Here is a 14,488-nt window from a genome sequence, read left to right on the forward strand (position 1 = left end):
CCACAAGTTCATAGACACGCTGTCGCTAAATACTCGCAGAAAAATCCACAAGTTCATAGACACGCTGTCGCTAAATACTCGCAGAAAATCCACAAGTTGTTAATAGACACGCTGTCGCTATATACTCGCAGAAAATCTACCAGTTAATAGACACGCTGTCGCTAAACACTCGCAGAAAATCCACAAGTTAATAGACACGCTGTCGCTAAATACCGCAGAAAATCCAAAAGTTAATAGACACGCTGTCGCTAAATACTCGCAGAAAATCCACAAGTTCATAGACATGCTGTCGCTAAACACTCGCAAAAAATCCACAAGTTAGTAGACACGCTGTCGCTAAATACTCGCAGAAAAATCTACAACTTCTTAGAGACACAGTCGCTAAATACTGCAGAAAATCCACAAGTTAATAGACACGCTGTCGCTAAATACTGCATGAGAAAATCCAAAAGTTAATAGACACGCTGTCGCTAAACACTCGCAGAAAATCCACAAGTTAATAGACACGCTGTCGCTAAATACTCGCAGAAAAATCCACAAGTTGTTAATAGACACGCTGTCGCTAAATACTACAGAAAAATCCACAAGTTAGTAGACACGCTGTCGCTAAATACTCGCAGAAAAATCCACAAGTTAATAGACACGCTGTCGCTAAATACTCGCAGAAAAATCCACAAGTTAATAGACACGCTGTCGCTAAACACTCGCAGAAAATCCACAAGTTAATAGACACGCTGTCGCTAAACACTCGCAGAAAATCCACAAGTTAATAGACACGCTGTCGCTAAACACTCGCAGAAAATCCACAAGTTAATAGACACGCTGTCGCTAAACACTCGCAGAAAATCCACAAGTTAATAGACACGCTGTCGCTAAATACTCGCAGAAAAATCCACAAGTTAATAGACACGCTGTCGCTAAATACTCGCAGAAAAATCCACAAGTTGTTAATAGACACGCTGTCGCTAAATACTCGCAGAAAAATCCACAAGTTAATAAACACGCTGTCGCTAAACACTCGCAGAAAATCCAAAAGTTAATAGACACGCTGTCGCTAAATACTCGCAGAAAAATCCACAAGTTAATAGACACGCTGTCGCTAAACACTCGCAGAAAATCCACAAGTTAATAGACACGCTGTCGCTAAACACTCGCAGAAAATCCACAAGTTAATAGACACGCTGTCGCTAAATACTCGCAGAAAAATCCACAAGTTAATAGACACGCTGTCGCTAAATACTCGCAGAAAAATCCACAAGTTAATAGACACGCTGTCGCTAAATACTCGCAGAAAAATCCACAAGTTAATAGACACGCTGTCGCTAAACACTCGCAGAAAATCCAAAAGTTAATAGACACGCTGTCGCTAAATACTCGCAGAAAAATCCACAAGTTGTTAATTGACACGCTGTCGCTAAATACTCGCAGAAAATCCAAAAGTTAATAGACACGCTGTCGCTAAACACTCGCAGAAAATCCACAAGTTAATAGACACGCTGTCGCTAAATACTCGCAGAAAAATCCAAAAGTTAATAGACACGCTGTCGCTAAATACTCGCAGAAAAATCCACAAGTTAATAGACACGCTGTCGCTAAATACTCGCAGAAAAATCCAAAGTTCATAGACACGCTGTCGCTAAATACCGCAGACAATTCTACAACTTCTTAGAGACACAGTCGCTAAACACTCGCAGAAAATCCACAAGTTAATAGACACGCTGTCGCTAAATACTCGCAGAAAAATCCACAAGTTAATAGACACGCTGTCGCTAAACACTCGCAGAAAATCCACAAGTTAATAGACACGCTGTCGCTAAATACTCGCAGAAAATCCACAAGTTAGTAGAAACGCTGTCGCTAAATACTCGCAGAAAAATCTACAACTTAGAGACACAGTCGCTAAATACTCGCAGAAAATCCACAAGTTAATAGACACGCTGTCGCTAAATACTCGCAGAAAAATCCAAAAGTTAATAGACACGCTGTCGCTAAATACTCGCAGAAAAATCTACAACTTCTTAGAGACACAGTCGCTAAATACTCGCAGAAAATCCACAAGTTAATAGACACGCTGTCGCTAAATACTCGCAGAAAATCCACAAGTTGTTAATAGACACGCTGTCGCTAAATACTCGCAGAAAAATCCACAAGTTAATAGACACGCTGTCGCTAAATACTCGCAGAAAATCCACAAGTTCATAGACACGCTGTCGCTAAATACTCGCAGAAAAATCTACAAGTTAATAGACACGCTGTCGCTAAATACTCGCAGAAAATCCACAAGTTGTTAATAGACACGCTGTCGCTAAATACTCGCAGAAAAATCCACAAGTTAATAGATACTCTGTCGATAAATACTCGCAGAAAAATCCACAAGTTAGTAGACACGCTGTCGCTAAATACTCGCAGAAAAATCCACAAGTTAATAGACACGCTGTCGCTAAATACTCGCAGAAAAATCCAAAAGTTAATAGACACGCTGTCGCTAAATACTCGCAGAAAATCCACAAGTTGTTAATAGACACGCTGTCGCTAAATACTCGCAGAAAAATCCACAAGTTGTTAATAGACACGCTGTCGCTAAACACTCGCAGAAAATCCACAAGTTAGTAGAAAGCGCTGTCGCTAAATACTGAAAAAAATCTACACTTCTTAAGTTAAATACTGCAGAAAATCCACACGCTGTCGCTAAACACTGCAGAAAATCCACAAGTTAATAGACACGCTGTCGCTAAATACTCGCAGAAAAATCCACAAGTTAATAGACACGCTGTCGCTAAATACTCGCAGAAAATCCACAAGTTAATAGACACGCTGTCGCTAAATACTCGCAGAAAATCCACAAGTTAATAGACACGCTGTCGCTAAATACTCGCAGAAAATCCACAAGTTAGTAGACACACTGTCGCTAAACTCTCGCAGAAAATCCACAAGTTAGTAGAAACGCTGTCGCTAGACACGCTGTCGCTAAATACTCGCAGAAAATCCACAAGTTAATAGACACGCTGTCGCTAAATACTCGCAGAAAATCCACAAGTTGTTAATAGACACGCTGTCGCTAAATACTGCAGAAAAATCCACAAGTTAATAGACACGCTGTCGCTAAATACTTTCATGAGAAAATCCACAAGTTCATAGACCGCTGTCGCTAAATACCGCAGAAAAATCCACAAGTTGTTAATAGACACGCTGTCGCTAAATACTGCAGAAAAATCCACAAGTTAATAGATACTCTGTCGATAAATACTCGCAGAAAAATCCACAAGTTAATAGACACGCTGTCGCTAAATACTCACAGAAAAATCCACAAGTTAATAGACACGCTGTCGCTAAACACTCGCAGAAAATCCACAAGTTAATAGACACGCTGTCGCTAAACACTCGCAGAAAATCCACAAGTTCATAGACACGCTGTCGCTAAATACTCGCAGAAAAATCCACAAGTTGTTAATAGACACGCTGTCGCTAAATACTGCAGAAAAATCCACAAGTTAATAGACACGCTGTCGCTAAACACTCGCAGAAAATCCACAAGTTAATAGACACGCTGTCGCTAAATACTCGCAGAAAAATCCACAAGTTAATAGACACGCTGTCGCTAAACACTCGCAGAAAATCCACAAGTTAATAGACACGCTGTCGCTAAACACTCGCAGAAAATCCACAAGTTAGTAGACACGCTGTCGCTAAACACTCGCAGAAAATCCACAAGTTAATAGACACGCTGTCGCTAAATACTCGCAGAAAAATCCACAAGTTAATAGACACGCTGTCGCTAAACACTCGCAGAAAATCCACAAGTTAATAGACACGCTGTCGCTAAATACTCGCAGAAAAATCCACAAGTTAATAGACACGCTGTCGCTAAATACTCAGAAAATCCACAAGTTGTTAATAGACACGCTGTCGCTAAATACTCGCAGAAAATCCACAAGTTGTTAATAGACACGCTGTCGCTAAATACTCGCAGAAAAATCCACAAGTTAATAGACACGCTGTCGCTAAATACTCGCAGAAAAATCCAAAGGTTAATAGACACGCTGTCGCTAAATACTGCAGAAAAATCCACAAGTTCATAGACATGCTGTCGCTAAATACTCGCAGGCAATTCTACAACTTCTTAGAGACACAGTCGCTAAATACTCGCAGAAAATCCACAAGTTAATAGACACGCTGTCGCTAAATACTCGCAGAAAAATCCACAAGTTGTTAATAGACACGCTGTCGCTAAATACCGCAGAAAATCCACAAGTTAATAGACACGCTGTCGCTAAACACTCGCAGAAAATCCACAAGTTGTTAATTGACACGCTGTCGCTAAATACCGCAGAAAATCCAAAAGTTAATAGACACGCTGTCGCTAAACACTCGCAAAAAATCCACAAGTTAATAGACACGCTGTCGCTAAACACTCGCAGAAAATCCACAAGTTAGTAGACACGCTGTCGCTAAATACTCGCAGAAAATCCACAAGTTAATAGACACGCTGTCGCTAAATACTCGCAGAAAAATCCAAAAGTTAATAGACACGCTGTCGCTAAATACTCGCAGAAAAATCCACAAGTTAGTAGACACACTGTCGCTAAACTCTCGCAGAAAATCCACAAGTTAGTAGAACGCTGTCGCTAAATACCGCAGAAAAATCCACAAGTTAGTAGACACGCTGTCGCTAAATACTCGCAGAAAAATCTACAACTTCTTAGAGACACAGTCGCTAAATACTCGCAGAAAATCCACAAGTTAATAGACACGCTGTCGCTAAATACTCGCAGAAAAATCCACAAGTTAATAGACACGCTGTCGCTAAATACTCGCAGAAAATCCACAAGTTAGTAGACACGCTGTCGCTAAATACTCGCAGAAAAATCCAAAAGTTAATAGACACGCTGTCGCTAAATACTCGCAGAAAAATCCACAAGTTAATAGACACGCTGTCGCTAAACACTCGCAGAAAATCCACAAGTTAATAGACACGCTGTCGCTAAATACTCGCAGAAAATCCACAAGTTAATAGACACGCTGTCGCTAAATACTCGCAGAAAAATCCACAAGTTAATAGACACGCTGTCGCTAAATACTCGCAGAAAAATCTACAACTTCTTAGAGACACAGTCGCTAAATACTCGCAGAAAATCCACAAGTTAATTGACACGCTGTCGCTAAATACTCGCAGAAAATCCACAAGTTGTTAATAGACACGCTGTCGCTAAATACTCGCAGAAAAATCCACAAGTTAATAGACACGCTGTCGCTAAATACTCGCAGAAAATCCACAAGTTCATAGACACGCTGTCGCTAAATACTCGCAGAAAAATCTACAAGTTAATAGACACGCTGTCGCTAAATACTCGCAGAAAATCCACAAGTTGTTAATAGACACGCTGTCGCTAAATACTCACAGAAAAATCCACAAGTTAATAGACACTCTGTCGATAAATACTCGCAGAAAAATCCACAAGTTAGTAGACACGCTGTCGCTAAATACTCGCAGAAAAATCCACAAGTTAATAGACACGCTGTCGCTAAATACTGCAGAAAATCCAAAAGTTAATAGACACGCTGTCGCTAAATACTCGCAGAAAATCCACAAGTTGTTAATAGACACGCTGTCGCTAAATACTCACAGAAAAATCCACAAGTTAATAGACACGCTGTCGCTAAATATTTGCAGAAAAATCTACAACTTCTTAGAGACTGTAGCGAGTTCTTGTTAAGTTGAATGAGGAGCTCACCACACACCAAAATCTCCTACACTTTGGAAAATTAATTCTATTAGGAACAGAAACCAACAGAACCTTAGCCCCAATTTGATATCCTCAGCTGTAGTTGGATTTTGTGAATTTATAGGAGAAAAGGAAATAATCACCCCAACAATTCTTTAAACAATCAAAAAAAAAATATATTGTAAATCAAACAAAACCATAAACACCCTTTAAACAATCTTTAACTAATCTATAATAACCATACAACTCCTAAATAATCTGCCACCCCCTTAAACACTTTATAATATTGTGACGTGTCTTGCCATTGCATGGGCTGTAAGGAATGGAAGCAGTGTTGGTGTGGTCTTGGGGCACCACCCTGGAGAGAGTTGAGTGACAGGCATCCGGGTTAATTAACGGTGCGTGATAACAACGGGAGGGTGGTGGCCGCAGGTGGAAGTTGGAGGGGCTGGAGCAAAAAGGAGAACAGCATCAGGTGAAAAAAGGAAGTAAACGTTTTAAGAGAGGTAGATAGGACGAAGGTGATGTGTCTTTATTATTTTTGAAGGTGTCCCCGTGACCCAGACAACGGGCGGCGGCAGGGCATCGTTTATATTGTGGCATATTGAATACAAAGCCAGTCGGCATTTGGAAGACTTCCCCGGACAAGCGGCTCCTGAGTGTGTTTATTCGACGGCACGTCACAATATATTACCCAGAAAACAGTGAAAAAAGAAAGAAAACGAAAGAATGCAAGAAAGAAAGAAAGCAAGGTAAAGAAATTGAAAGAATATCTTATTTATAAATGGCTCAAATCTATTCACATGTACTTAACCTATATTACAACTACACTCACCTGAAGGATTATTAGGACCACCACACTAATACGGTGTTTGACCCCCTTTCGACTTCACAACTGCCTTAATTCTACGTGGCATTGATTCAACAAGGTGCTGAAAGCATTCTTTAGAAATGTTGGCCCATATTGATAGGATAGCATCTTGCAGTTGATGGAGATTTGTGGGATGCACATCCAGGGCACGCTCCCGCTCCACCACATCCCAAAGATGCTCTATTGGGTTGAGATCTGGTGACTGTGGGGGCCATTTTAGTACAGTGAACTCATTGTCATGTTCAAGAAACCAATTTGAAATGATTCGAGCTTTGTGACATGGTGCATTATCCTGCTGGAAGTAGCCATCAGAGGATGGGTACATGGTGGTCATGAAGGGATGGACATGGTCAGAAACAATGCTCAGGTAGCCCGTGGCATTTAAACGATGCCCAATTGGCACTAAGGGGCCTAAAGTGTGCCAAGAAAACATCCCCCACACCATTACACCACCACCACCACCAGCCTGCACAGTGGTAACAAGGCATGATGGATCCATGTTCTCAATCTGTTTACGCCAAATTCTGACTACCATTTGAATGTCTCAACAGAAATCGAGACTCATCAGACCAGGCAACATTTTTCAAGTCTTCAACTGTCCAATTTTGGTGAGCTCGTGCAAATTGTAGCCTCTTTTTCCTATTTGTAGTGGAGATGAGTGGTACCCGGTGGGGTCTTCTGCTGTTGTAGCCCATCCGCCTCAAGGTTGTGCGTGTTGTGGCTTCACAAATGCTTTGCTGCATACCTCGGTTGTAACGAGTGGTTATTCCAGTCAAAGTTGCTCTTCTATCAGCTTGAATCAGTCGGCCCATTCTCCTCTGACCTCTAGCATCAACAAGGCGTTTTCTCCCACAGGACTGCCGTGCATACTGGATGTTTTTCCCTTTTCACACCATTCTTTGTAAACCCTAGAAATGGTTGTGCGTGAAAATCCCAGTAACTGAGCAGATTTTGAAATACTCAGACCGGCCCGTCTGGCACCAACAACCATGCCACGCTCAGAATTGCTTAAATCCCCTTTCTTTCCCATTCTGACATTCAGTTTGGAGTTCAGGAGATTGTCTTGACCAGGACCACACCCCTAAATGAAGCAACTGCCATGTGATTGGTTGATTAGATAATTGCATTAATGAGAAATTGAACAGGTGTTCCTAATAATCCGTCAGGTGAGTGTATATATGCATATAAATTAGACACACACAATCCCCACACGTTCCCCAGTCCTTTATCTGAACTTTATTTTAAAAGTTTATAATCACACGGCTGCGGTGGGTTGGCACCCTGCCCAGGATTTGGTCCTGCCTTGCGCCCTGTGTTGGCAGGGATTGGCTCCAGCAGACCCCCGTGACCCTGTATTCGGATTCAGCGGGTTAGAAAATGGATGGATGGATAATCACACGGCCTGGGAAGTCTGCAGTGAATCCGGCGACCAATCCTGATGTGCACCGTGGACACGCTTACTTAATTTACATGTAAAGAAGCGATCTCACCGGCTCGGCGACAGTTCCTTTATTGAAGAATAAAGTCCATCTCACCCGGGTGACACAGACGGTTAATTACTGGGACGTAATTACATTGACAATCATGTTACGTTATTTTTAAAATGTTTCCTTTTCTTTTTCATCACTTCTTTAACACACTACTTCTCTGCTGCAATGCGCGGGTATTTTGCTAGTAAAGCCATAAATGAAGTGACGTGTAGTAAAGTGGAACGACACAGGGGATAAGTATTGAAAACGCTTACTGAAATGTTTTTAACAATTAGTAGAAAAGCCTTTGTTGGTGATGGCAGCTTCAAGACGCCTCCTGTATGGAGACACGAGTCTCGTCCATTGCTCACGTGGGATTTGGGCCCATTCTTCCACACAAAGTGTCTTCAAATCTTGAAGGGGGATCTCTTCTATGAACTCTGATCTTCAGTTCTTTCTGTAGATTTTCAATGTGATTCAAGTCGGGTGATTGACTGACTCCGCCATTCTAGCTGCTTTACTTATTGAGAGTTTCCTTGGCAGTGTGTTCGGGGTCCTCGTCTTGCTGAAGTGTCCCCCCTCATTTCATCTTCACCAGATTCTTATCCAGAATGTCCCGCTACATTTCTCCATTCATCTTTCCTTCAATTCTATGAAGTCTGACCGTGATGTTCCTCCCTCCAGACTTTTTGGGATGATGATGTGCACTGCCATTTATTTCTCCTCCAATGACATCCAAAGAGTTCCATTTTTTGCTTCTCCTCTGACCAGACTCTATTCTCCCAGTTATTTCATTGGCTTGTCCAAATGTTGGGCAGTAAACTTTCCACGAGTTTCAATGTGCTTTTTCTTCAGCATAGACGCCATGGCGGTGGAGTGCATGACTTCTTGTTTTCTTGGACACAACTGGACCTGCTCATTCCAGGTCTTTCTGAAGCTCTCCACAAGAAAGTGGTCCTTGGCACTTGGACGACTCTCCTGATTATTCTTTTGACAGAAATCTTGCGAGGAGCAGGTGGTCGTGGCCAGTTGATGGTGAAATGATGTCCTTTCCACTTGTGGATTACAACCCCAACGGTGGTCACTGAAACATTCACAAGCTTAGAGATCCGTCTGTCACCAGTGCCATCAACGATAAGTCTTGAGAGAGCTCTCTGCTTGTACCCATCATGAGATGCTTCTTGTGTGCCACCTTGGCAATGAGAAACCTTTTTATAGGCCATCGATTGGGACTCAACCAGCAGATTGATGGGGGGCTATCAGGACTGACAGATGTCAGCTGCTTTCTTGGCTTTCCAGGCCTTTCTGCACCTCCTTTTCTTCACGTGTTCAAAACTTACTCCCTATGTCATTCCACTTTATAACAAGATGGTGGACATTTCAGTCTGGAGGGGGGAACATCACGGGTTGGCAGACTTCATAGAGTTGAAGGAAGGATGAATGGAGAAATGTAGCGGGACATTCTGGATAAGAATCTACTGAAGATGAAACGAGGGGGGACATTTCAGCAAGATGAGGACCCCAAACACACTGCCAAAGTAACTCTCATTTGGTGTCGGAGAAAAAAGATAATCAAGAAGCTAGAATGGCCGAGTCAGTCAATCGCCCGACTTGAATCGCATTGAAAAAATCTACAGAAAGAACTGAAGATCAGAGTTCATAGAAGAGATCCCCCTTCAAGATCTGAAGACACTTTGTGTGGAAGAATGGACCCAAATCCCACCTGAGCAATGGACGAGACTCGTGTCTCCATACAGGAGGCGTCTTGAAGCTGCCATCACCAACAAAGGCTTTTCTACTAATTGTTAAAAACATTTCAGTAAGCGTGTTCAATACTTATTCCCTGTGTCATTCCACTTTATCACACATCACTTAATTTATGGACGTATTTGTGTTGATTTCTTTGTATGTGTGGATTACTTGGGTTGTTACCGACATCTGCTGAAAATTTCAAGTCAATAGCCCCATGAGAAATATATTTACTGAGAAAAACGTTGTCGTGTTCAACACTTATTTGTAATATATTTATACATATGTGTAAACCTAATGTTTGTATGGAAAAATCTACTAGCGCATTTTTATTCCAATAGACAGTTGGAATTTTCCAGTGCTCATAATCGTGCTACATTTGACTCTTTTCAGTAATTTCGTTTTTGGTGATTGTGTCCACAGATTCACATTGTGACACAAACACACAGGTAAGCATTCACTCTAAAAGTTGATTCCGTATCATCATTTTGCCCAAACCGTACACTAATTATAATGTGACATACACCTACAAAATGAGTGGAGAATGTCCAGTAATTCAGTGTCCGAACTGTGAAATATATTAAATATACAGAGCATCCAGAAAGTATTCACAGCACATCACTTTTTCCACATTTTGTTATGTTACAGCCTTATTCCAAAATGGATTCAATTATTTTTTTCCCTCAGAATTCTACACACAACACCCCATAATGACAAGGTGAAGAAAGTTTACTTGAGGTTTGTGCTAATTTATTTAAAATAAAAAAAACAGAGAAATCCCATGTCCATAAGTATTCACAGCCTTTGCTCAATACTTTGTCGATGCACCTTTGGCAGCAATTCCAGCCTCAAGTCTTTTTGAATATGATGCCACAAGCTTGGCACACCTATCCTTGGCCAGTTTCGCCCATTCCTCTTTGCAGCACCTCTCAAGCTCCATCAGGTTGGATGGGAAGCGTCGGTGCACAGCCATTTTAAGATCTCTCCAGAGATGTTCAATCGGATTCAAGTCTGGGCCACTCAAGGACATTCACAGAGTTGTCCTGAAGCCACTCCTTTGATATCTTGGCTGTGTGCTTAGGGTCGTTGTCCTGCTGAAAGATGAACCATCGCCCCAGTCTGAGGTCAAGAGCGCTCTGGAGCAGGTTTTCATCCAGGATGTCTCTGTACATTGCTGCAGTCATCTTTCTCTTTATCCTGACTAGTTTCCCAGTTCCATCCCCACAGCATGATGCTGCCACCACCATGCTTCACTGTAGGGATGGTATTGGCCTGGTGATGAGCGGTGCCTGGTTTCCTCCAAACGTGACGCCTGGCATTCACACCAAAGAGTTCAATCTTTGTCTCATCAGACCAGAGAATTTTGTTTCTCATGGTCTGAGAGTCCTTCAGGTGCCTTTTGGCAAACTCCAGGCAGGCTGCCATGTGCCTTTTACTAAGGAGTGGCTTCCGCCTGGCCACTCTACCATACAGGCCTGATTGGTGGATTGCTGCAGAGATGGTTGTCCTTCTGGAAGGTTCTCCTCTTTCCACAGAGGACCTCTGGAGCTCTGACAGAGTGACCATCAGGTTCTTGTTCACCTCCCTAACTAAGGCCCTTCTCCCCCGATCGCTCAGTTTAGATGGCCGGCCAGCTCTAGGAAGAGTCCTGGTGGTTTGAACTTCTTCCACTTACGGATGATGGAGGCCACTGTGCTCTTTGGGACCTTCAAAGCAGCAGAATGTTTTCTGTAACCTTCCCCAGATTTGTGCCTCGAGACAATCCTGTCTCGGAGGTCTACAGACAATCCCTTTGACTTCATGCTTGGTTTGTGCTCTGACATGAACTGTCAACTGTGGGACCTTCTATAGACAGGTGTGTGCCTTTCCAAATCATGTCACATCAACTGAATTGACCACAGGTGGACTCCAATGAAGCTGCAGAAACATCTCAAGGATGATCAGGGAAACAGGATGAACCTGAGCTCAATTTGGAGCTTCATGGCAAAGGCTGTGAATACTTATGTACATGTGATTTCTCAGTTCTTTTATTTTTAATAAATTTGCAAAAACCTCAAGTGAACTTTTTCACGTTGTCATTATGGGGTGTTGTGTGTAGAATTCTGAGGAAAAAAAAAAGAATTTAATCAATTTTGGAATAAGGCTGTAACATAACAAAATGTGGAAAAAGTGATGCGCTGTGAATACTTTCCGGATGCACAGTAAATAATATTAAAATAAACACAGACTCCTTTTTGTGATTTAACCCTTAATTTAATCCAATTCATGCTCATGCTCATGCTATTCGGGCAGCAGTGGACACACGGAAGACGCCAGTCCTCTATGGGCAGCACATTTTCACACAAATGCCAGTTTAGTCAGCAGTTCACCTTATCCCCTCTTTTTTTTGATACACTTTTAACCCCTGAAGGGAAATTGTCTTTTTGCGTGATCTTTGGGGGGTCAGAGTGCAGATTAAAGGCGTTGTTCAAGGGCCCAATGGAGCTGAATCTCTTCTGGCAGTTTTTGGGGATGTGAGAGAACTGCAGTCTAATAAGGTAAACCAATGTGGATATGATGAGAACATGTAAAGTCCACATGATAGCAAGATTTGACCCCCAGGACACTGGACCCATGAGACAGTTGTGCTAACCTCTGTGATACCCTGTTTCTAGTCAATGTATGTCGATATCTTTTTATTAATATAACCATAAGGACCTGAAATGATCTAATTATCATCAAATTAATCAAAATAAATGCCCGATTGACTTCCCATATTCCACTTTCTGTGGGGCAGCTGGCCACTCAGCCCCTCTGTGTTCTGTACAAGTCATCGCGGTGTGGGGTGAATGTCCGCAGTTATGGTAGAATAAGACAAAGCTCTGGGGTGTAGGGTCCATCATTGAAGATGCCACAAACACTGCAGGGTCCCATTAAAGGTGAGCAGACAGAAATTATTAGGGCAACGAGAAGATGAGGATTAGTAAGAGCCGTGAAAATGACAACAACAAAGGGGGCAACAGTGACCACTAGCCATTTAGGGGCTTGAACTTGAATTTGGCTGAATCCTCATGAGAGAGACACTTGATCTGCATCACATGTCAGATCCCACCTATCCATACTGGGGTCTTCAGGCAGCTTATGAAATAAGGCAGATTTCAACCCAAAAACAGATGCCAGTCCACTGCAGGGCACTCTGGCACGCGCATCCACACTCAGTCACACCACCAGGCAGTGATTAACACAGCAGACACATCTTTAGGAAGGAAGATGGAGAAGCTGAACAGACATTAGGAGAACATGCAAAGTCCATTCACGCACCAGAAGTCGACCTTCAGTAAGTTCACTTTTTAAAAAAAAAGAACACAAAGCAATGGTTTAACGTATCAAATCAGCAAAAAATATTTATTTTTGACAAATGTTACTGTCTTGCATGTCGTATGAGCCTGCATACACATACTTGTTACACAGTAAAGTCTGACGTCACTCAAAGCAGCCAACTGCATGCATTGCCACATTGCACTGCTTACAATACGTGTTGCGCTGGTGCCTCCTTTTCAATTGTCCGTTGCTACACTTTCTCACATGTATTGTAGAGAGACAAGTCACCCGTCTGAGATTGTGCCATGCCACTGCCACCAAGTTTTCCGCCCGCATTAAAACTGGATTGTCACCTCTTTACCTATTCAGCCTGTGTCTCCTGTTCACTGTGCCACAAGCTCCAATTCCCCTGCTGTGTAGCTCCATGAACAATTCTGGGCATGCATAACAATTGTCCAGATGTACACAACATGACCCAAATGTTCATAGCCCTGAAGCAGCGCCAGCACAATCTGACTTGTCAAGGGACAGCTCTCTCTTTGAAAGAAATAATTTCCTGTATGTGTAATTACTGTCAGGCAGAAACCAGTGTTTGCTTCTGCCAGTACAAAATCTTTTATGCCATACTTTGTTGGCTTGTCTGGGATATACTGGTGGAAAAAAAAAGGTATCCCTTGCTTTTGTCATAGATTCATGCACAGACAAATCACGGTCAGGCTGATAAAATTGTTTATATGTTGGCTCCACGATGTCAAGCAGAGGCTGAACTTCATACATGGGGTTATAGCCTGGCTCACCCCTTGGGATTTGCTTCTGGTTATCACAGAAGTGAATATAACTTGGCAGGAGCACGTACCGATCATCACGCGGCATAACCCGTTCAATTCTACCAGGGGACAAAGCACATTTGGACCAGTGCTCCCTGAAGTTATATTACCAGTCTTGTCCCATCTCTATATGTAATGCCACAGACCCCTTCATCTCGTCTTTTGTTGTGGGTTTCCACTTTGAAAAATGAGAATGTGATGCAAGCACATCACGCGATTCATAAAATTGCCCTGTACACCTGTTTGTCTCATCTGACATTAGCTGACAAGCAGCCTCAGCCTGATGTAATCTGTTGTGTCCACCAGCAAGCCATGCCATCTTGTGAAGTCCGGTAGTCAGTTTGGCTCCCATGGATCAATATCTGGGTATTCCTCCCACACGAACCTTGCTGTAGGTGCGTCGGCTGTGTGAATGCGCTCAGCTGGCATCTGATCATCTAGGGCGGCATCGGCTGGCGTCTGATCACCTGATGCCAGTTCCTCACTCTCTTGCTCGATCTCCTGATCACTGTCAACAAAATCAGATTCTGAAAAATCAGAGTCCGTCTC

General features: G+C 42.6%; 1 protein-coding gene across 1 annotated transcript in view; it reads left to right on the forward strand.

The window, feature by feature from the left end:
• The window catches only part of LOC120528896 (zinc finger protein 2-like), a 63,548-nt gene that overhangs the window by 47,338 nt on the left and 1,722 nt on the right, over window positions 1-14,488 (forward strand). The gene's annotated exons all lie outside the window — the stretch shown is intronic.

This window comes from Polypterus senegalus, chromosome 4 (assembly GCF_016835505.1).
Source record: "Polypterus senegalus isolate Bchr_013 chromosome 4, ASM1683550v1, whole genome shotgun sequence".
NCBI classification, from domain to species: Eukaryota; Metazoa; Chordata; class Cladistia; order Polypteriformes; family Polypteridae; genus Polypterus; species Polypterus senegalus.